Source organism: Pseudophryne corroboree, unplaced genomic scaffold, assembly GCF_028390025.1.
Source record: "Pseudophryne corroboree isolate aPseCor3 unplaced genomic scaffold, aPseCor3.hap2 scaffold_671, whole genome shotgun sequence".
Lineage (NCBI taxonomy): Eukaryota > Metazoa > Chordata > Amphibia > Anura > Myobatrachidae > Pseudophryne > Pseudophryne corroboree.
The window spans coordinates 271556-294635 of NW_026970258.1; the positions used below are offsets into that span (position 1 = coordinate 271556).

General features: G+C 41.8%; 1 non-coding gene across 1 annotated transcript; it reads left to right on the forward strand.

Moving 5' to 3' along the window:
• Nucleotides 1-1632: 1632 nt before the first annotated feature.
• Nucleotides 1633-1706, forward strand: TRNAS-ACU (transfer RNA serine (anticodon ACU)). Its single transcript has one exon. It is a non-coding gene; the product is annotated as a tRNA-Ser (tRNA).
• The last annotated feature ends 21374 nt before the right edge of the window (nt 1707-23080 follow it).

Sequence of the window (23080 nt, forward strand, 5' to 3'; positions counted from 1 at the left end):
TTCTGGTGACAATGTAGTTTGTTTTTGTCAATTACCATTTTAATAATAGGGTAAAGAAAATTAAGTGGATTTTTAAAAGAAAACAATACTTTCAATATACTATTAAAACAAATTAAAATGGTAAAAGTTATTGTACTTTAATGAAAAATAAAGAGCAAAAATATCAATCCCAGTTTTGGATTACTTTAATTAACAAAAAAAATGCATATAGCAGAGGATAGTTTTAATCTGCCTACCTCTGGGTTATGGGCCCAGCATGCTTCCATTGCAGTACTCTGCTGCACATGTAAGTGCAAGAGATCCTGAAGCACTCACTCATCATGGGAAAGTACCAATGTGTTTCTTCGTTGGTGGATGGAAGAAACATCTTACAAAAACTCTCCAGATTATTGACTTTTTAAAGTTTTTCTAGGAAACGTTTTAGATGAATGCTTATTAGCCTTTGTCAGTATGGACTTTTGCAAAGTGTCTCTGTGGCGCAATCAGTTAGTGTATACGGCTATAAACCAAAAGGTTGGTGGTTCAATCCCACCCATTGACGTAATTGACCTTGTTATCTGATTTTGGTGATCTTTAAGTAGACAAGTCAAAATTTCAAATCCCCTCTTATGGTGTAGGGTACCTGGCCTTCTCTGATGTAATCAGAGTTAGATTTGATTCAGTGATTTTATAAAAACAGCTAGGAAGCACAATTTAGCAGTGGGTTGCAGAGAAAAAGAAATATGCTGGCAAAAAAATCCAATTGAGTGATTAAACAGCTCTTCATTTTCTGGCTTTATTTTTATGCTAACAAATTTGTTCTCTGAAAAGTGTCCACAAAGCCAAGTCTCTGATGAACACCTTTGTATGGATGGTTTTTCACCTATTACTAAATTAAACTTGCTTCATTGGAAAGGCAGCAAGATGCATCCTCATTTCAATGTCTACTGAAATAATACAGGTTGACACCAGGAAACATTAACGCCAATGCATCCTTGCTGCTTTCTCATGTGGAAGTCTGTTTAATGTGAAAACAAGGTGATATCTAATTAGCACACAGGTAAGGAATTAAGAAAATCTTTATTTAAGGGTGAAGATGTTTCTCACAAAATCGTTGCCCCAATGCATCATTGAAATTCAAGCTGGAAAGATGATTTTAATATATCACTTGTACATTTTGTATTGCTCTTCTGGTGACAATGTAGTTTGTTTTTGTCAATTACCATTTTAATAATAGGGTAAAGAAAATTAAGTGGATTTTTGAAAGAAAACAATACTGTCAATATACTATTAAAACAAATTAAAATGGTAAAAGTTATTGTACTTTAAGTAAACATAAAATAGCTAACATATCAATCCCAGTTTTGGATTACTTTAACAAAAAAAATGCATATAGCAGAGGATAGTTTCAATCTGCCTACCTCTGGTTAATGGGCCCAGCATGCTTCCATTGCAGTACTCTGCTGCACATGTAAGTGCAAGAGATCCTGAAGCACTCACTCATCATGGGAAAGTACCAATGTGTTTCTTCGTTGGTTGATTTAAGAAAATTCTTACAAAAACTCTCCAGATAATTGACTTTTTAAAGTTTTTCTAGGAAATGTTCTAGATGAATGCTTATTAGCCTTTGTCAGTATGTACTTTTTGCAAATTGTCTCTGTGGCGCAATCGGTTAGTGTGTCTGGCTACTAACCAAAAGGTTGGTGGTTCAATCCCACCCAGGGACATAATTGACCTTGTGATCAGGTTTTGGTGATATTTAAGTAGACAAGTCAAAATTTCAAACCCCCTCTTATGGTGTAGGGTACCTGGCCTTCTCTGATGTAATCAGAGTTAGATTTGATTCAGTGATTTTATAAAAAACAGCTAGGAAGCACAATTTAGCAATGGGTTGCAGAGAAAAAAAATATGCTGGCAGAAAAATCCAATTGAGTGATTAAACAGCTCTTCATTTTCTGCCTTTATTTTTATGCTAACAAATTTGTTCTCTAAAAAGTGTCCACAAAGCCAAGTCTCTGATTAACACCTTTGTAGGGATGGTTTTTCACCTATAACTAAATTAAACTTGCTTCATTGGAAAGGCAGCAAGATGCATCCTCATTTCAATGTCTACTGAAATAATACAGGTTGACACCAGGAAACATTAACGCCACTGCATCCTTGCTGCTTTCTCATGTAGAAGTCTGTTTAATGTGAAAACAAGGTGATATCTAATTAGCACACAGGTAAGGAATTAAGAAAATCTTTATTTAAGGGTGAAGATGTTTCTCACAAAATCGTTGCCCCAATGCATCATTGAAATTCAAGCTGGAAAGATCACTTGTACATTTTGTATTGCTCTTCTGGTGACAATGTAGTTTGTTTTTGTCAATTACCCTTTTAATAATAGGGTAAAGAAAATTAAGTGGATTTTTTAAAGAAAACTATACTGTCAATATACTATTAAAACAAATTAAAATGGTAAAAGTTATTGTACTTTAAGTAAAAATAAAAGCAAAAATATCAATCCCAGTTTTGATTACTTTAATTAACAAAAAAAATGCATATAGCAGAGGATAGTTTCAATCTGCCTACCTCTGGGTAATGGGCCCAGCATGCTTCCATTGCAGTACTCTGCTGCACATGTCAGTGCAAGAGATCCTGAAGCACTCACTCATCATGGGAAAGTACCAATGTGTTTCTTCATTGGTTGATGGAAGAAACATCTTACAAAAACTCTCCAGATTATTGACTTTTTAAAGTTTTTCTAGGAAACGTTCTAGATGTATGCTTATTAGACTTTGTCAGTATGTACTTTTTGCAAAGTGTCTCTGTGGCGCAATAGGTTAGTGTGTCTGGCTACTAACCAAAAAGTTGGTGGTTCAATCCCAACCAGGGACGTAATTGACCTTGTTATCAGATTTTGGTGATCTTTAAGTAGACAAGTCAAAATTTCAAACCCCCTGTTATGGTGTAGGGTACCTGGCCTTCTCTGATGTAATCAGAGTTAGATTTGATTCAGTGATTTTATAAAAACAGCTAGCAGTGGGTTGCAGAGAAAAAGAAATATGCTGGCAAAAAAATCCAATTGAGTGATTAAACAGCTCTTCATTTTCTGGCTTTATTTTTATGCTAACAAATTTGTTCTCTGAAAAGTGTCCACAAAGCCAAGTCTCTGATTAACACCTTTGTAAGGATGGTTTTTCACCTATTACTAAATTAAACTTGCTTCATAGGAAAGGCAGCAAGATGCATCCTCATTTCAATGTCTACTGAAATAATACAGGTTGACACCAGGAAACATTAACGCCACTGCATCCTTGCTGCTTTCTCATGTGGAAGTCTGTTTAATGTGAAAACAAGGTGATATCTAATTAGCACACAGGTAAGGAATTAAGAAAATCTTTATTTAAGGGTGAAAATGTTTCTCACAAAATCGTTGCCCCAATGCATCATTGAAATTCAAGCTGGAAAGATGATTTTAATATATCACTTGTACATTTTGTATTGCTCTTCTGGTGACAATGTAGTTTGTTTTTGTCAATTACCATTTTAATAATAGGGTAAAGAAAATTAAGTGGATTTTTAAAAGAAAACAATACTTTCAATATACTATTAAAACAAATTAAAATGGTAAAAGTTATTGTACTTTAATGAAAAATAAAAGAGCAAAAATATCAATCCCAGTTTTGGATTACTTTAATTAACAAAAAAAATGCATATAGCAGAGGATAGTTTTAATCTGCCTACCTCTGGGTTATGGGCCCAGCATGCTTCCATTGCAGTACTCTGCTGCACATGTAAGTGCAAGAGATCCTGAAGCACTCACTCATCATGGGAAAGTACCAATGTGTTTCTTCGTTGGTGGATGGAAGAAACATCTTACAAAAACTCTCCAGATTATTGACTTTTTAAAGTTTTTCTAGGAAACGTTTTAGATGAATGCTTATTAGCCTTTGTCAGTATGTACTTTTGCAAAGTGTCTCTGTGGCGCAATCAGTTAGTGTGTACGGCTATAAACCAAAAGGTTGGTGGTTCAATCCCACCCAGGGACGTAATTGACCTTGTTATCAGATTTTGGTGATCTTTAAGTAGACAAGTCAAAATTTCAAACCCCCTGTTCTGGTGTAGGGCACCTGGCCTTCTCTGATGTAATCAGAGTTAGATTTGATTCATTGATTTTATAAAAACAGCTAGGAAGCACAATTTAGCAGTGGGTTGCAGAGAAAAAGAAATATGCTGGCAAAAAAAAAATCCAATTGAGTGATTAAACAGCTCTTCATTTTTTGGCTTTATTTTTATGCTAACAAATTTGTTCTCTGAAAAGTGTCCACAAAGCCAAGTCTCTGATTAACACCTTTATAGGGATGGTTTTTCACCTATTACTAAATTAAACTTGCTTCATTGGAAAGGCAGCAAGATGCATGCTCATTTCAATGTCTACTGAAATAATACAGGTTGACACCAGGAAACATTAACGCCACTGCATCCTTGCTGCTTTCTCATGTGGAAGTCTGTTTAATGTGAAAACAAGGTGATATCTAATTATCACACAGGTAAGGAATTAAGAAAATCTTTATTTAAGGGTGAAGATGTTTCTCACAAAATCGTTGCCCCAATGCATCATTGAAATTCAAGCTGGAAAGATGATTTTAATATATCACTTGTACATTTTGTATTGCTCTTCTGGTGACAATGTAGTTTGTTTTTGTCAATTACCCTTTTAATAATAGGGTAAAGAAAATTAAGTGGATTTTTTAAAGAAAACTATACTGTCAATATACTATTCAAACAAATTAAAATGGTAAAAGTTATTGTACTTCAAGTAAAAATAAAAGAGCAAAAATATCAATCCCAGTTTTGATTACTTAGATTAACAAAAAAAATGCATATAGCAAAGGATAGTTTCAATCTGCCTACCTCTGGGTTATGGGCCCAGCATGCTTCTATTGCAGTACTCTGCTGCACATGTAAGTGCAAGAGATCCTGAAGCACTCACTCATCATGGGAAAGTACCAATGTGTTTCTTTGTTGGTTGATGGAAGAAACATTTTACAAAAACTCTCCAGATTATTGACTTTTTAAAGTTTTTCTAGGAAACGTTCTAGATGTATGCTTATTAGACTTTGTCAGTATGTACTTTTTGCAAAGTGTCTCTGTGGCGCAATCGGTTAGTGTGTCTGGCTACTAACCAACAGGTTGGTGGTTCAATCCCAACCAGGGACGTAATTGACCTTGTTATCAGATTTTGGTGATCTTTAAGTAGACAAGTCAAAATTTCAAACCCCCTGTTCTGGTGTAGGGTACCTGGCCTTCTCTGATGTAATCAGAGTTAGATTTGATTCAGTGATTTTATAAAAACAGCTAGGAAGCACAATTTAGCAGTGGGTTGCAGAGAAAAAGAAATATGCTGGCAAAAAAAATCCAATTGAGTGATTAAACAGCTCTTAATTTTCTGGCTTTATTTTTATGCTAACAAATTTGTTCTCTGAAAAGTGTCCACAAAGCCAAGTCTCTGATTAACACCTTTGTAAAGATGGTTTTTAACCTATTACTAAATTAAACTTGCTTCATTGGAAAGGCAGCAAGATGCATCCTCATTTCAATGTCTACTGAAATAATACAGGTTGACACCAGGAAACATTAACGCCACTGCATCCTTGCTGCTTTCTCATGTGGAAGTCTGTTTAATGTGAAAACAAGGTGATATCTAATTAGCACACAGGTAAGGAATTAAGAAAATCTTTATTTAAGGGTGAAAATGTTTCTCACAAAATCGTTGCCCCAATGCATCATTAAAATTCAAGCTGGAAACAGGATTTTAATATATCACTTGTACATTTTGTATTGCTCTTCTGGTGACAATGTAGTTTGTTTTTGTCAATTACCATTTTAATAATAGTGTAAAGAAAATTAAGTGGATTTTTGAAAGAAAACAATACTTTTAATATACTATTAAAACAAATTAAAATGGTAAAAGTTATTGTACTGTAAGTAAAAATAAAAGAGCCAACATATCAATCCCAGTTTTGGATTACTTTAATTAACAAAAAAAAAATGCATATAGCAGAGGATAGTTTCAATCTGCCTACCTCTGGGTTATGTGCCCAGCATGCTTCCATTGCTGTACTCTGCTGCACATGTAAGTGCAATAGATCCTGAAGCACTCACTCATCATGGGAAAGTACCAATGTGTTTCTTCGTTGGTTGATGGAAGAATCATCTTACAAAAACTCTCCAGATTATTGACTTTTTAAAGTTTTTCTAGGAAACGTTTTAGATGAATGCTTATTAGCCTTTGTCAGTATGAACTATTGCAAAGTGTCTCTGTGGCGCAATCAGTTAGTGTGTATGGCTATTAACCACAAGGTTGGTGGTTCAATCCCACCCAGGGACGTAATTGACCTTGTTATCAGATTTTGGTGATCTTTAAGTAGACAAGTCAAAATTTCAAACCCCCTCTTATGGTGTAGGGTACCTGGCCTTCTCTGATGTAATCAGAGTTAGATTTGATTCAGTGATTTTATAAAAACAGCTAGGAAGCACAATTTAGCAGTGGGTTGCAGAGAAAAAGAAATATGCTGGCAAAAAAATCCAATTGAGTGATTAAACAGCTCTTCATTTTCAGGCTTTATTTTTATGCTAACAAATTTGTTCTCTGAAAAGTGTCCACAAAGCCAAGTCTCTGATTAACACCTTTGTAAGGATGGTTTTTCACCTATTACTAAATTAAACTTGCTTCATTGGAAAGGCAGCAAGATGCATCCTCATTTCAATGTCTACTGAAATAATACAGGTTGACACCAGGAAACATTAACGCCACTGCATCCTTGCTGCTTTCTCATGTGGAAGTCTGTTTAATGTGAAAACAAGGTGATATCTAATTAGCACACAGGTAAGGAATTAAGAAAATCTTTATTTAAGGGTGAAAATGTTTCTCACAAAATCGTTGCCCCAATGCATCATTGAAATTCAAGCTGGAAATATGATTTTAATATATCACTTGTACATTTTGTATTGCTCTTCTGGTGACAATGTAGTTTGTTTTTGTCAATTACCATTTTAATAATAGGGTAAAGAAAATTAAGTGGATTTTAAAAAGAAAACAATACTTTCAATATACTATTAAAACAAATTAAAATGGTAAAAGTTATTGTACTTTAATGAAAAATAAAAGAGCAAAAATATCAATCCCAGTTTTGGATTACTTTAATTAACAAAAAAAAATGCATATAGCAGAGGATAGTTTTAATCTGCCTACCTCTGGGTTACGGGCCCAGCATGCTTCCATTGCAGTACTCTGCTGCACATGTAAGTGCAAGAGATCCTGAAGCACTCACTCATCATGGGAAAGTACCAATGTGTTTCTTCGTTGGTGGATGGAAGAAACATCTTACAAAAACTCTCCAGATTATTGACTTTTTAAAGTTTTTCTAGGAAACGTTTTAGATGAATGCTTATTAGCCTTTGTCAGTATGTACTTTTGCAAAGTGTCTCTGTGGCGCAATCAGTTAGTGTGTACGGCTATAAACCAAAAGGTTGGTGGTTCAATCCCACCCAGGGACGTAATTGACCTTGTTATCAGATTTTGGTGATCTTTAAGTAGACAAGTCAAAATTTCAAACCCCCTGTTCTGGTGTAGGGTACCTGGCCTTCTCTGATGTAATCAGAGTTAGATTTGATTAATTGATTTTATAAAAACAGCTAGGAAGCACAATTTAGCAGTGGGTTGCAGAGAAAAAGAAATATGCTGGCAAAAAAAAATCCAATTGAGTGATTAAACAGCTCTTCATTTTCTGGCTTTATTTTTATGCTAACAAATTTGTTCTCTGAAAAGTGTCCACAAAGCCAAGTCTCTGATTAACACCTTTGTAAAGATGGTTTTTAACCTATTACTAAATTAAACTTGCTTCATTGGAAAGTCAGCAAGATGCATCCTCATTTCAATTTCTACTGAAATAATACAGGTTGACACCAGGAAACATTAACGCCACTGCATCCTTGCTGCTTTCTCATGTGGAAGTCTGTTTAATGTGAAAACAAGGTGATATCTAATTAGCACACAGGTAAGGAATTAAGAAAATCTTTATTTAAGGGTGAAGATGTTTCTCACAAAATCGTTGCCCCAATGCATCATTGAAATTCAAGCTGGAAAGATGATTTTAATATATCACTTGTACATTTTGTATTGCTCTTCTGGTGACAATGTAGTTTGTTTTTGTCAATTACCCTTTTAATAATAGGGTAAAGAAAATTAAGTGGATTTTTTAAAGAAAACTATACTGTCAATATACTATTCAAACAAATTAAAATGGTAAAAGTTATTGTACTTCAAGTAAAAATAAAAGAGCAAAAATATCAATCCCAGTTTTGATTACTTAGATTAACAAAAAAAATGCATATAGCAAAGGATAGTTTCAATCTGCCTACCTCTGGGTTATGGGCCCAGCCTGCTTCTATTGCAGTACTCTGCTGCACATGTAAGTGCAAGAGATCCTGAAGCACTCACTCATCATGGGAAAGTACCAATGTGTTTCTTCGTTGGTTGATGGAAGAAACATTTTACAAAAACTCTCCAGATTATTGACTTTTTAAAGTTTTTCTAGGAAACGTTCTAGATGTATGCTTATTAGCCTTTGTCAGTATGTACTTTTTACGAAGTGTCTCTGTGGCGCAATCGGTTAGTGTGTCCGGCTACTAACCAAAAGGTTGGTGTTTCAATCCCACCCAGGGACGTAATTGACCTTGTTATCAGATTTTGGTGATCTTTAAGTAGACAAGTCAAAATTTCAAACCCCCTGTAGGGTACCTGGCCTTTTCTGATGTAATCAGAGTTAGATTTGATTCAGTGATTTAATAAAAACAGCTAGGAAGCACAATTTAGCAGTGGGTTGCAGAGAAAAAGAAATATGCCGGCAAAAAAAAAATCCAATTGAGTGATTAAACAGCTCTTCATTTTCTGGCTTTATTTTTATGCTAACAAATTTGTTCTCTGAAAAGTGTCCACAAAGCCAAGTCTCTGATTAACACCTTTGTAGGGATGGTTTTTCACCTATTACTAAATTAAACTTGCTTCATTGGAAAGGCAGCAAGAAACACTAGACTAATTGGAGGTGCGCCCTAAAGCAAATTACAATGTTAGGATTAGGGGGTTCGGAAAGACCTCTAGTGTATACTGTCACGATCCGGGTATCTGGACGCCATAACTCACCTTTCAGATGCCTCCTAAGGCTGGCTCAGCGCTCCAGGACCGGATCCCATCTGTTATTCTGATGTCCCCATTCCTGCCTCCTCTCCTGTCACTCTGAGACGCTGTCACAGCGGCGCCATGTTACATCTTGAATGGCATCTCCCGCGGCCTCCGCCGCCGTCCCTGAGTTTCTGCATGCAGGATGTCAGAGTGGCGCTTATGTCAGCCGCGGCCTCCGCTGTTGCCCGCGTGGTTCAAATGTGCACTCATCAGTCTGGCGTCTCCTGTTTACTGTGGCCGGCGCCGCCATTGCTGTTAAAGTTCCCACATGGATTATCAAACCAATCTTCCCTCCATGTGTCTGCATGGGCGCAGCCATGTTGGATTCTGTCACCTGTTCATTTCCACCAATCCGCTGTTACCATTGTAATCTGCATAATTGCCTAGCCAATCCCTTCCTTGCTGCAGGTATAAGTATTCTGTGCCTGAGCAAGGAAGGCGTCAGTGATTTGGTTGTCAAACCTAGTTCCAGTTTGTCTCTCTCCCGTGGTTGTTTTCCAGGTTCCAGTTACCATCTCCAAACCTCCACTAAAGAGACCCGCTCTGGTCTACCACCTGCGGTGCAGCCTGACTCTCCAGTCCTCTGGGACTCATCTGTTTCCAGTTACAGATTTACCTGCTTCCAGCCTAGCTTCCAGCAGAGATCAGCTCTTCTTAAAGTGCCGGTATCATTTCCGCAGATTACCACTCACCACCGGCACTATTATTTCACCGCTCTCAAACGCCATATATCAATCATATTTCATCGCTCTCAAGCTTCATTTATTATTTGGCTGGTTCCATCCAGCAATCCACTCCATGCTTACATCAGTCTGGTTTCAGCCAGTACCCACAGCAGCCATTTTATCCACAGCAGCCCAGCTTTTCCTGGAACACGAGCTAGTATGATCCTGGGCTATCTCCATTGCTACAGTCGGGCCTGGTAAGGACTTTCCAACTAGAAGATAATAAGAACTGTCTCATACTACCAGAGCCCTGTGGTCCTTGTCCTCCTGTAGTACCCAGGAACTGTATTATTTCTCTGCTGATTTTATGTTTCTCTTTTATTACTGCTGTGATGCATGGAGTTTGTCAAAATAAACATCATTGACTTTTATCCTGGTTGTCGTGGGCACGCCTTCGGGCAATTCTTCTACATTTAACTTACATGTCCAGGGGTCTGATACAACCTCCCAGATTCCACTACACCTCAGCCCCTACAACTGAGGCTGCCTCCAGTCAGCTCAGGCCCTCAGTTGTGACATATACACTGTATATACATTTTAAGATAGGAAGGTACAAATTACATATTCACATTGCATCTATGGGCTGGATTCAAATGTCCCTTTCCTCCCTCAATCGTGCCCGTCAGCAGCTATTCTATTCTATATAAGGAGCCACGAGTCGCCGCCATTTTCACTTGTGCATTGGAGATGATAGGGAGAGGACGTGCAGCGTTTTCTCAGTTTCTGTGTTCAGTGTGCTGCAAATATCTGTGCTCAGTGTGCTTGCAAATATCTGTGCTCAGTGTGCTGAAAATATCTACGTTCTCTGCCTGAAAAATGCTCCATATCTGTGCTGCATTGTATTATATAGTATGAGGACAGGGCAGAATTTTGCTGACCACCAGTATATAATATATAGCAGTACGGTACAGTAGGCCACTGCTCTACCTACCTCTGTGTCGTCAAGTATACTATCCATCCATACCTGTGGTGTATTTTAGTAGTTGTGCACAGTATATATAGTAGGAGGACAGAGCAGAATTTTGCTGACCACCAGTATATAATATATAGCAATACGGTACAGTAGGCCACTGCTCTACCTACCTCTGTGTCGTCAAGTATACTATCCATCCATACCTGTGGTGTATTTTAGTAGTTGTGCGCACTATATATAGTAGGAGGACAGTGCAAAATTTTGCTGACCACCAGACTTCTACTTAAGTCCAATGGTGTAGGATGTGCAAAGCTGTTTGGCTGTGCATTTATTGATCAAAGCATGCATTTTTATCAAAGCATGATAAAATTGACACATAACGCAGCGTTCAATCAGCGTTAATTTATCTTCCGCTGATATCGATTGTGAATTGACGTTTCTTCTCTTCTTGTCACCTACAGGTAATTACAATTGACTACAACCACCAATCTATTCTGCTGCACTATATCTATATATGCAAAGCTAATTCTGCTGGGTAATGCAAATTGAAACATTATTGCATAGAATGTGATTTTGAAGTACTTTTTTAAAGTTTTGAATGATATAGACCCAGTTTAATCTTTGTGGAATGCCTGGTTGTTGTTTTTAAGGTAATTTATTGCCTGGCATTTGAGGGGGTGGGGTGTGGTTACAGATTTCAATTATTGGTTTCACTTGTAATAGTCTTCTACTAAAGTCCAATGGTGTAGGCTGTGCAAAGCCATTTGGCTGTGCATTTATTGATCTAAGCGTGCATTTTTATAAAAGCGTGATAAAATTGACACATAGCAGTGTTCAATTAGCGTTCAATCGAAGTGAAAAAGAAGGAAAACAGAAGCACACCAATCTAACAAAACAAAGAAAACTGAAGAACTAATAACAAATGTGAGTCACTTACTCCTCAGATCACTCACCTCCTGATTGTTGCATCTGATTACATAGCACAGAACTACCTTACTTGGACATTTCATAAACCATCCATTTCACCTACAAATGCCTGTATCTGTATTATTGTAATTTTGTTTTTTAAGCACAGCTGCACCAATGCAATTTTACCTGCAAACACTTAAAACATCTAACATAATTACCATTGCTTCTTAAACCTCTCACAATCCTTTCATTTCTTACACTCCAAATACATTTCTGCACCCACTTTATCTACGCTTTTGACTCATTTCATACTAAATCTACACCCCTTGAGCCTACACTGCTTTTCTCACCTGCATTTCTACAATTCTTCTGCTTGGATTCCCTTACAGTCTCCTCTCCTACTTCCACTTTCCCTCAACCTATTTACCTACTTAACACTATGTGAATGCTTTCTTATACTCCCCACATCACTCAGTGTCTACCTAATAATGTATCTTTATCCTTCCCCCCTAGTCTCCTCCACCTCCTCCTCTGTCTTCCCTCCATCCCTCTGTTTCCTTCCCCCACCTTTCCTGTTACCCCACTTTCATTCACCTCTGCCCCATGGTCCTGCTACCCCACAACTCAGCCCTGCTCCCTCTCTCCCTTCCCTGTCACCTCCCCACACCCCCATCCACATCACACTGACCTCCCTCCCTGCCCACCTCCTGCAGTTTCCCCTCCTATCTCAGGCACCCGTACCATCACTACTCTCTCATCCCTGCCCTCAAAGTTAATCCCACCTCATCGCTACAGCAACCCTGAACATCTAATTCACATCTCTCCCACAAACTCATACCCCCTATCCTGTGCCCTCTGGAATGCCAGATCCGTTTGTAACAAACTGGTCCCCACTCATGACCTTTTCATTTCCAACTCCCTACACCTACTAGCCATTACTGAAACTTGGATTACGCCCTCTGACACTACTTCTGCTGCTGCTCTCTCTGCTGGGGGCCTTACATTCACACACACCCCCCGACCTGGGGGTCGCCATGGGGGTGGTGTTGGGGTCCTTTTACCTTCTAGTTACTCCTACCAACTCATACCACCAGAACCATCCCTTATATTATCTACATTTGAGGTCCACTCCATATGTCTCTTCCAACCAGTCCATCTTAGAGTAGCTCTCATTTACCGCCCCCCTGGCACTGCTTCCAAATTCATCGACAACTTTGCTTCCTGGCTTCCTCACTTCCTCTCTTCTGACATTCCCACCATTATCCTAGGCGATTTCAACATCCCTATTGACATCCCCACACAATCCCCTGCCTCTAAACTCCTTAACCTCACCTCTTCACTTGGTCTCTCCCAGTGGACCTCCTCACCCTCCCATGTGAATGGGAGCTCACTGGATCTGGTCTTCACTCACCGCTGTGATATTTCTGATTTTTCCAACTCCCCATTTCCCCTCTCTGACCACCACCTGCTCTCCTTCAACCTATCTCTCTCGACTTCCCCATCTCAACCTCCTAAGGCTACCATCACTAAGCGTAACATTGAAGCTATTGACACCACATTCCTTTCCTCCCTGTTTGACTCACTTCTCTCTCCTATTCTCTCTCTCTCTCATGCCCTGAACAAGCCACTTCCACATACAATGCTTCCCTTACTTCTGCTCTTGACTCTGTTGCTCCACCAACCACTGTTCACCCTCGCAAATTAACACCTCAACCCTGGCACACCAAATGCACCAGATATCTGCAAAAATGCTCACGTACTGCTGAGCGACACTGGAGGAAATCACGCTCTAAGGCAGACTTCCTCCATTTCAAACTTATGCTCTCATCCTTCAGTGCTGCCCTTTCTCTTGCTAAACAGTCATACTTCAAGAACCTCATCTCCTCCCAGTCTTCCAACCCCTGGCACCTCTTTGCCACTCTCAACTCACTCCTCTGCCCACCTCCACCTCGTCTCCCTTCCTCACTCTCTGCTCTTGACTTTGCCACTTACTTCACATCCAAAATTGACTCCATACGTCAGGACATCACATCACACCAGACTATCAGTAACCAGCCTTCTCCCATCCCTTACCAACCCTCCCCATCCCTCGCACCAACTCTGTCATCTTTCTCCCATGCATCTGGAGAGGAAGTCATGGCCCTCATTCGTTCCTCTCCCCTCACCACCTCCCCACTTGACCCTATCCCCTCCCGCCTCCTCTGCCACATCTCTTCTTCTGCTTGTTCCCATCTTTCCCACCTTCTCAATCTCTCCCTCTCATCAGGCACTGTCCCCTCTGCCTTCAAGCACGCTCTCATCTCTCCTATTCTTAAAAAACCTACCCTTGATCCAAACACTCTCTCCAACTACCGACCCATCTCTCTTCTCCCTTTTGCCTCCAAACTCCTTGAGCGTATTGTCTACAACCGCCTTACTTCCCTCACACTCACTGCTTGACCCATTCCAGTCTGGCTTCCGTCCTCTCCACTCCACTGAAACTGCCCTTACAAAAGTATGCAATGACCTCCATGCTGCTAAATCTAAGGGACACTACTCTCTACTTATTCTACTTGATCTCTCTGCTGCTTTTGACACTGTGGACATCCTCTCCTACTGCAAATCCTTCACTCCATTGGTCTGCGTAACACTGCCCTCTCTTGGTTGTTGTCCTACCTTTCTGACCGTTCATTCTCTGTCTCCTCTCATGACTCCACCTCCCCCTCACTTCCACTAACTGTAGGGGTACCCCAAGGTTCTGTCCTTGGTCCTCTTCTCTCTCTATACGTCCTCACTAGGTAAGCTCATTAGTTCTTTTGGTTTCCAATATCATCTCTATGCTGATGACACTCAAATCTATCTTTCCTCTCCAGACCTCTCCCCTACTCTCCTCACTCGTATCTCCAACTGTCTCTCTGCTATCTATTCCTGGATGTCCCAGCGCTTTCTTAAACTTAACATGTCTAAGACCGAGCTGATCATCTTCCCTCCCTCCCGCATAACCTCACCTCCTACAATCTCATTATCTATTGATGGCACTACTATCTCCTCTACCCCCCAAGTGCGCTGTCTTGGAGTAATCCTTGACTCCTCCCTCTCCTTCAAACCACACATTCAGCACCTCTCACAAACCTGCCGTTTTCATCTAAAAAATATTTCCAGGATCAGACCCTTTCTGACCCAGGATGCTACTAAGACTCTTATCCACTCACTGGTCATCTCCAGACTGGACTACTGTAATCTCCTCCTGACTGGCATTCCTGACAAATACCTCTCTCCACTCCAATCTATCCTCAATGCTGCTGCCCGGCTCATTTTCCTCACCAAATGCACTACGTCCACCTCTCCTCTCTTACTAGTCCTTCACTGGCTCCCCTTCCCTTTCAGAATCCATTTCAAGCATCTCACACTTGCTTACAAAACCCTCACCCACTCCTCTCCCATCTACATCTCTGATCTTATCTCGCTTTACACTCCCACCCGTCCTCTTCGCTCTGCTAATGCACGCCGACTCTCCTGCCTACGGATTACTTCCTCCCACTCCTACCTCCAAGATTTTTCACGTGCTGCACCACTTCTCTGGATTTCCCTACCTCTCCCCCTCAGACTCTTCACCTCTCTACAAAACTTCAAATGGGCTCTCAAGACCCACTTCTTCACCAAACCCAGCCAAATCTCATCCTAAACCTCTGTTCCACGCTCTCTATGTACCCCATCTGTCTCACCCCTGTCTGTCTACCCCTCCCCTTTAGAATGTAAGCTCTCATGAGCAGGGCCCTCTTCCCTCATGTGCTTACTCTTTTCTTACTTTAATAATCTTCAGCTGCACCAAATCCAGCAGTCTTCTGCCACCTGATACTTATTCCAGTGTCATCTGCTGATGTAGCTATGTTTATTTACCCTGTACTTGTACAATATATTGTCATCAACTGTAAGTTGCTGTTTTCCTGTTTGATTATTTGTTTATGTACTCTGTAATTTGGTGCTGCGGAACCCTTGTGGCGCCATATAAATAAAGGATAATAATAATAAATAATATAATATATAGCAGTACGGTACAGTAGGCCACTGCTCTACCTACCTCTGTGTCGTCAAGTATACTATCCATCCATACCTGTGGTGCATTTTAGAAAAAAAACATATCTCGGCAGAGCAATCTATAAATCCATCATTTTTCAGACAGCAACAGTGGGTATTGTAATAGTCACCCAATCCATCACTTTTATAGGGTTACATGCATCCACATGCTACAGCTTGTCTCAATAATTTTACTGTCACGGTGTGTGTGTTTGTGTTTTTATTTGGGTATTTTTTGTTGTTGTAGAACTACAGGTACCAGCGAGCCTGTTATTTCCCCGCCTGCTGGTACTTGGGGTTCTCCAAGTAACAGCAAGTGGGGGAGGCTTGCTGGGCCTTGTAGTTCCACAACAAAAAAACAATATTCTTTTTTTACACATATGGCTATCAGCCCGGCACCCACCACCCAGGGGTGCTGGGGACAGCCTCGGGCTTCACCCCTGGCCCTTGGGTGCCTCGAGGGGAGGAACCTCTTGATTTAAGGGATCCCCACTCCTCCAGGGAACCCCGGCCAGGGGTGACTAGTTGGAGGGGTAATGCCAGGGCCGCAGGGACCTACATAAAAGTGTCCCCTGGCTGTGGCATTATCTCTCTGGCTAGTGGAGCCCGGTGCTGGTTTTAAAAATATGGGGTACCCCTACATCTTTTGTCCCACGTATTTTTGGAACCAGGACCCGTATAAGAGCCCGGTGCTGGTTGTCTAAATACGGGGAACCTCGTCCAATTTTTCCCCCAGTATTTAAATAACCAGGACAGGCTCAAAGAGGCTGGTTATACTAAGGAGGGGGGACCTCACACATTTTTTTTTAACCCATTCAGACCCTTCTCCTTTAAGTTAATGGAAGCCCTGGACAACAAAATTGCATTCATGTCCTCCTCCCTCACCCTTCCCAGTCCCAAACACTCATTTTTTTTCTTTAAAAATTTATAATATATCACAAGAACAATGAGCAGGCAGGCAGCGGGCATTGGCGGCATCGGACTGAGATAGAAATTAGTGGTGGAGGGCTGGGTCAGTTGATTGTGGGAGAGTTTGTAAGCCATTGGCGGTGGCAGTGGGTATCGGCTCAGAGGCAGTAGCGGGCATTGGCTAAGGGTCATCGGCAGGATTCGGCGGACATTATGGCTGTAGTGCCTCACTAGCCACTGACCTTACCGCACGCCACTGTGGGACAGATGTAACATGCAGAGAGAGGTAGATTTTGGGAGAAGGAATGTCCTAGCAAAACTGTTAATTGCAGTGTAATACTGTAATTCAACTGTGCAGCATTTGTGGCTAAATGTCAAAGAAGCCAGTATTTACCCTGCATGCAAAACAATAAATGTATTTGCACATACCTCCCAACTAACCCAATTTTTGCAGGACAGTCACTTTTTTTGGGAATGTCCAGCTAACCCAAATAACCCCCCCCCCCCAGTGTCCCATAGTCTTGGGGAAGGGGGGGGGGGTGGAAGGCTCCCTGTAGCTTGTTGCTCTGCAAATATGCACATTGTGGGTAATTCAGACCTGATCGCTAGGGTGTGTTTTTTGCATCCCTGTGATCAGGTGGTTGCCGCCTACAGCGGAAGTGAAAATTTGCTGTGCAGGTGTGTGATCACATGTGCACAAGAGCTGCACAGCTCAGCACTTACTCAGCCATTGAGGTGACGTCACAAATCCTCCCACAAAACGCCGGGTCCCTCCAGTGTTTTTCCGGACACTCCCTAGAAACATTCAGTTGCCACCCACACAAACACCCTCTTCTTGTCAATCTTCTTGTGATCTCCAGACCGTCGCACCTACGCATTGTGGCGCATACACATGTGCAGTGCAGACCTGATTGCCCGCTGGGTGAAAATAAATTGAAGCGATCTGGTCTGAATAAGCCCCAATGTCTATTCACGGGAGACAGAGGGGCTGGGGCATTGTCAGCAGCTCACAGAGCACCTATAATGACAAAAATGGGAGACATGGCTCATGATCGCGATATACCTGCGAAGGTACGCCCTCTATTGACTGACAGGCAGAGGCATTCGCATTTTCTGCGGGGCACCCGGAGAAAATGTAGGCACATGCACAGGATGGACCCTGCGTATATGCCCCCATCCTCTTCATAGTTTTTGGGGTTGGAACGAGCAGTGTGAAAACATCAATCGATGGGGGTAATTCCAAGTTGATCGCAGCAGGAATTTTGTTAGCAGTTGGGCAAAACCATGTGCACTGCATTTACGAACAGATGATTTTTTATATAAATTTTAAAATGTTAGTAAATGTGTGTTGTTTTCAACCTGGAAGCCCAACATCGATTAAGATCGATCTTAAATAGACCCCTGGGTTTTAAGGATAACCATGGTTGAGTCCAATAATTAATTCACATTGACCGAAGTTCTAATTAAGTAGTGATGTGCACCGGAAATTTTTCGGGTTTTGGGTTCGGTTCCGCGGCCGTGTTTTGGGTTCGGACGCGTTTTGGCAAAACCTCACCGAAATTTTTTTGTCGGATTCGGGTGTGTTTTGGATTCGGGTGTTTTTTTCAAAAAACCCTAAAAAACAGCTTAAATCATAGAATTTGGGGGTCATTTTGATCCCATAGTATTATTAACCTCAATAACCATAATTTCCACTCATTTTCAGTCTTTTTTGAACACCTCACACCTCACAATATTATTTTAATTGGTATTTGGTACCGGGGACACAGTACCTCAATCAAGTCTATAGTTGGCTCTGAAATCAGCATTAAACTGGATCCACACTTAGATTATCTGTCCAATTTTTTTTTCTAGTTGAAACAAAATTATGCTAATATGTGGCAGCAAATGACAATTGACCTTTTGCTCCCAAACACTGGAAAACATCCAAAAATGGTCATTTAGATAAATTGGTTAAATCCATTTCATTTAGCTAATTTATCCAAACTACCTTTATTGTATCTTTGTGGGTGAATGATGTGTGGGTCAGTGTTGAGGGTGGTGGAGGAGATGGGTAATAGGCACAGCAGGGTGTGGACAGTCAAATAGTGTGCTTAGAGGTGCAGATAAATAGGGATATCTAATAATTCACCCACTATTCTATAGAATTATTAGATATCCCTATTTATCTGCATTACTCACCTAACACAGCATTTATCTACATGCTGATGCTATTCATAGCACTTAGCTTGCAAGTATTTTACCCATAAGGAGACACATTAGATGTTCCCTCTCTTTTCATTAAAGACATCCCCAGCAACCATACTGTACTATACTACAACAGGAATAATTACTGTGGGGGATTATACCATTTGATCTGGAATAAAGGGAAAATATTGTGGAAAGAGTGCTGTAAGTGTATGATATGTAGAACTATTGCCAGGTTCTGACATTTGTCAAGTGAATTACTAATATACATTCAACTAATATTACATAGTGTCCAGTAATTCAGTATCAGACTAATTGATATAGTCAATTTGGATCAATAATAAAGACACAACACAGGTAACGAACCTTGATATTAATAAATGTATTTCCATTTATTATATATGGTAATTACATTATACAAACTTATTGTACTTTATTTCGTGTTTAGACAATTTTAACGAATTTATTAAAAGTTAATTTTTAAATCATCATTTGTGCGCCAGCAAAAGAGACATTCTTTTCTCTTCTCCTTTCCTGCATAACATTACTTGTCTCTGGTAGCACCCCCGAACGTCCTACAATTAATATTTAATATAACTGATGGACTTTTATTGGGGCCTCTTCATACAAATATTTAGAATTTAATAGCTGGTGCAGAACACATCCCCTTTCCCCCATTCCCTGTATATCTGGATTCACCAAGGAAATGCTGATACTGACTCCAAGAAGAAAGGGAGTCTCTTCCCTATGAAGGTGAAGCCTTGTTTGGTGACAGCCTAGTTAATTTGATCTCGGCAGCTCCCGCAGGTAAGTCAACCTTCTTGCACTATGTTCCCTCTCAACGGATAAAGACGCATCATTATCTGATGCAGTCATTTCGGCCCAATAGATATGCAAGAAGTTAAGATTCCTCTTTCTTTGCAGGTAGAGGAAGGAGAAGAGGGAAGAGGTCTGTAGCCTCTTCAAGATTGCAGGAGCAGAGATTGTCCTCTGCTTCTGCCAAATCCACTGCATGACGCTAGGGCTTTCTTGCAGGAGCCCGCACCAGTGGGGGCACGTCTAAAACTCTTCAGTCAGTTCTGGATTCATTCGGACCTGGACTCGTGGGTTTTATAAATAGTGTCCCAAGGGTACAAACTGGGGTTTCAAGACGTTCCCCCTCACCGATTGTTCAAATCAGCCTTAGTCAGCAGGGAGAAGGTTTTTATTCAAGCCGCTTCATGGTCCCGAAGCCGGACTGCTCAGTCAGACCAATCTGAAATCTGAAATCCCTCAATTTCTACCTAAAGAAATTCAATTTCAAGATGGAATCTCTCACGGTAGTGATCTCCAGTCCGGAGGAAGGAGATTTCATGGTTTTGGTAAACTTAAAGGATGCCTACTTACATTTCCCATTTAGCCACTGCATCAAGCTACCTGAGGTTTGCAATTCAGGATTGTCATTACTAATTTCAGACGTTGCCATTTGGTCTGTCCACGGCTCCGAGGATTTTCACCAGGGTGATGGCGGAAATGATGGTTCTCCTTCGCAAGCAAGGAGTCACAATTATCCCGTACTTGGATGTTCTCCTGATAAAGGCGAGATCCAGGGACCAGTTGGTGCAAAACATTGCACTCTCCCTGACAGTTCTTCAACAACATGGTTGGCTCCTAAACTTGCCAAAATCGCAGTTGGTCCCAATGACGCGGTTGTTGTTTTTGGGAGTGATACTGGACACAGAAGAGGTTTTCCTCCAGTGGAAAGGCTATGGAGATCCAGAGTCTGGTCAAACAAATTCTGAAACCAGCAAGAGTGTTAATCCATCAATGCATTCGGTTGCTGGGGAAAATGGTTTTGGCCTACGAGGCCATTCAGTTTGGCAGGTTCCATGCCAGAGTGTTCCAGTGGGACCTGTTGGACAAGTGGTCCGGATCCCACTTACACATGCACCGGAGTATAATCCTGTCTTCCAAGACCAGAATCTCACTCCATTGGTGGCTGCACAGTTCTCACCTCCTAGAGGGGCGATGGTTCGGGATCCAGGACTGGATCCTAGGGACCACGGATGCAACCCTTTCGAGGTGGGGAGCAGTCACACAGGGGGAAAACGTCCAAGGAAGATGGTCAAGTCAGGGAAGTTGTCTCCACATAAATGTTCTGGAGTTAAGGGCCATTTAATAACAGCAGACACAGTACGCACTGGGACGGGTGCCCAGCATCCTCTACGGACTAAGAGAAAAGGATTTACCGGTAGGTATTAAAATTCTAGTTTCTCTAATGTCCTAGAGTATGCTGGGGACTCCGTAAGGACCATGGGGATAGACGGGCTCCGCAGGAGACATGGGCACTTTAAGAAAGACTTTAGTTCTGGGTGTGCACTGGCTCCTCCCTCTATGCCCCTCCTCCATACCTCAGTTTGATACTGTGCCCAGTTGAGACTGGGTGCTTTTCAGGAGCTCTCCTGAGCTTTCTGACAGAAAGTATTTTGTTAGGTTTTTAATTTTCAGGGAGCACTGCTTGCAACAGACTCCCTGCATCGAGGGACTGAGGGGAGAGAAGCAGCCCTACTCTCTGAGTTGCAAGGTTCTGCTTCTTAGGCTACTGGACACCATTAGCTCCAGAGGGATTGGTACGCAGGATCTCACCCTCGCCGTCCGTCCCAGAGCCGCGCCGCCGTCCCCCTCGCAGATTCAGAAGATAGAAGCCGGGTGAGTATGAGAAGAAAAGAAGACTTCAGAGGCGGCAGAAGAGTTCATGATCTTCACTGAGGTAACGCACAGCACTGCAGCTGTGCACCATTGCTCCCATACACCTCACATACTCCGGTCACTGTAAGGGTGCAGGGCGCAGGGGGGGGCGCCCTGGGCAGCAATATAAACCTCTTTTTGGCAAAAATATAACATATATACAGCTGGGCACTGTATATGTATGAGCCCCTGCCAATTTTACAGTTTAAGCGGGACAGAAGCCCGCCGCCGAGGGGGCGGGCTTCTCCCTCAGCACTCACCAGCGCCATTTTTTCTCCACAGAAAAATTTCAGGCGCTCATCTCTAGTTTGTAGGAAGTGAAGGAAACGGCCCAGATGGAATTCTTCCGTAGGAGCATTCCTGGCCTCCACACCAAGAAACATAATTTCGCCATATACGGTGTAATGTTTTAACGTTACATCCTTCCTAGCCTTTATCAGCGATGACCTCAACCGGAATGCTAGGATCCGGCATTCAACCGCCATGCCGTCAAACGCAGCCGCGGTAAGTCTTGGAACAGACAGGGCCCCTGATGCAACAGGTCCTGTCTTAGAGGAAGAGGCCACGGATCTTCTGTGAGCATTTCCTGCAGATCCGGATACCAGGTCCTCCGTGGCCAATCTGGAACAATGAGGATTGTTCTCACTCCTCTTTGTCTTATTATCCTTAACACCTTGGGTATGAGAGGAAGAGGAGGAAATACATAGACCGGCCGAAACACCCACGGTGTCACTAGGGTGTCTACAGCTTCTGCCTGAGGGTCTCTTGACCTTGCGCAATACCTCTGTAGCTTTTTGTTGAGCCGGGACGCCATCATGTCTATCTGTGGCTGTTCCCACCGACTTGTAATCTGTGCAAAGACTTCCTGATGAAGTCCCCACTCTCCCGGATGTAGGTCGTGTCTGCTGAGGAAGTCTGCTTCCCAGTTGTCCACTCCCAGAATGAACACTGCTGACAGTGCGCTTGCGTGATTCTCCACCCAGCGAAGAATTCTGGTGGCTTGTGCCATCGCCACTCTGCTCCTTGTGCCGCCTTGGCGGTTTACATGAGCCACTGCGGTGACGTTGTCTGACTGGATCAGAACCGGTTGGACGCGAAGTAAGGTCTCCGCTTGACGTAGGGCATTGTATATGGCCCCTAGTTTCAGGATGTTGATGTGAAGACAAGTCTCTTTACTTGACCAAAGACCTTGGATATTTCTTCCCTGTGTGACTGCTCCCCAACCTTGGAGGCTTGCCTCTGTGGTCACCAGGATCCAGTCCTGAATGCCGAATCTGCGTCACTCGAGAAGGTGAGCACTCTGCAGCCACCACAGGAGTGATACCCTGACCCTGGGGGACAGGGTGATCAACCAATGCATCTGCAAATGTGACCCAGACCACTTGTCCAGTAGGTCCCATTGGAAAGTCCTCGCATGGAACCTGCCGAATGGAATGGCTTCGTATG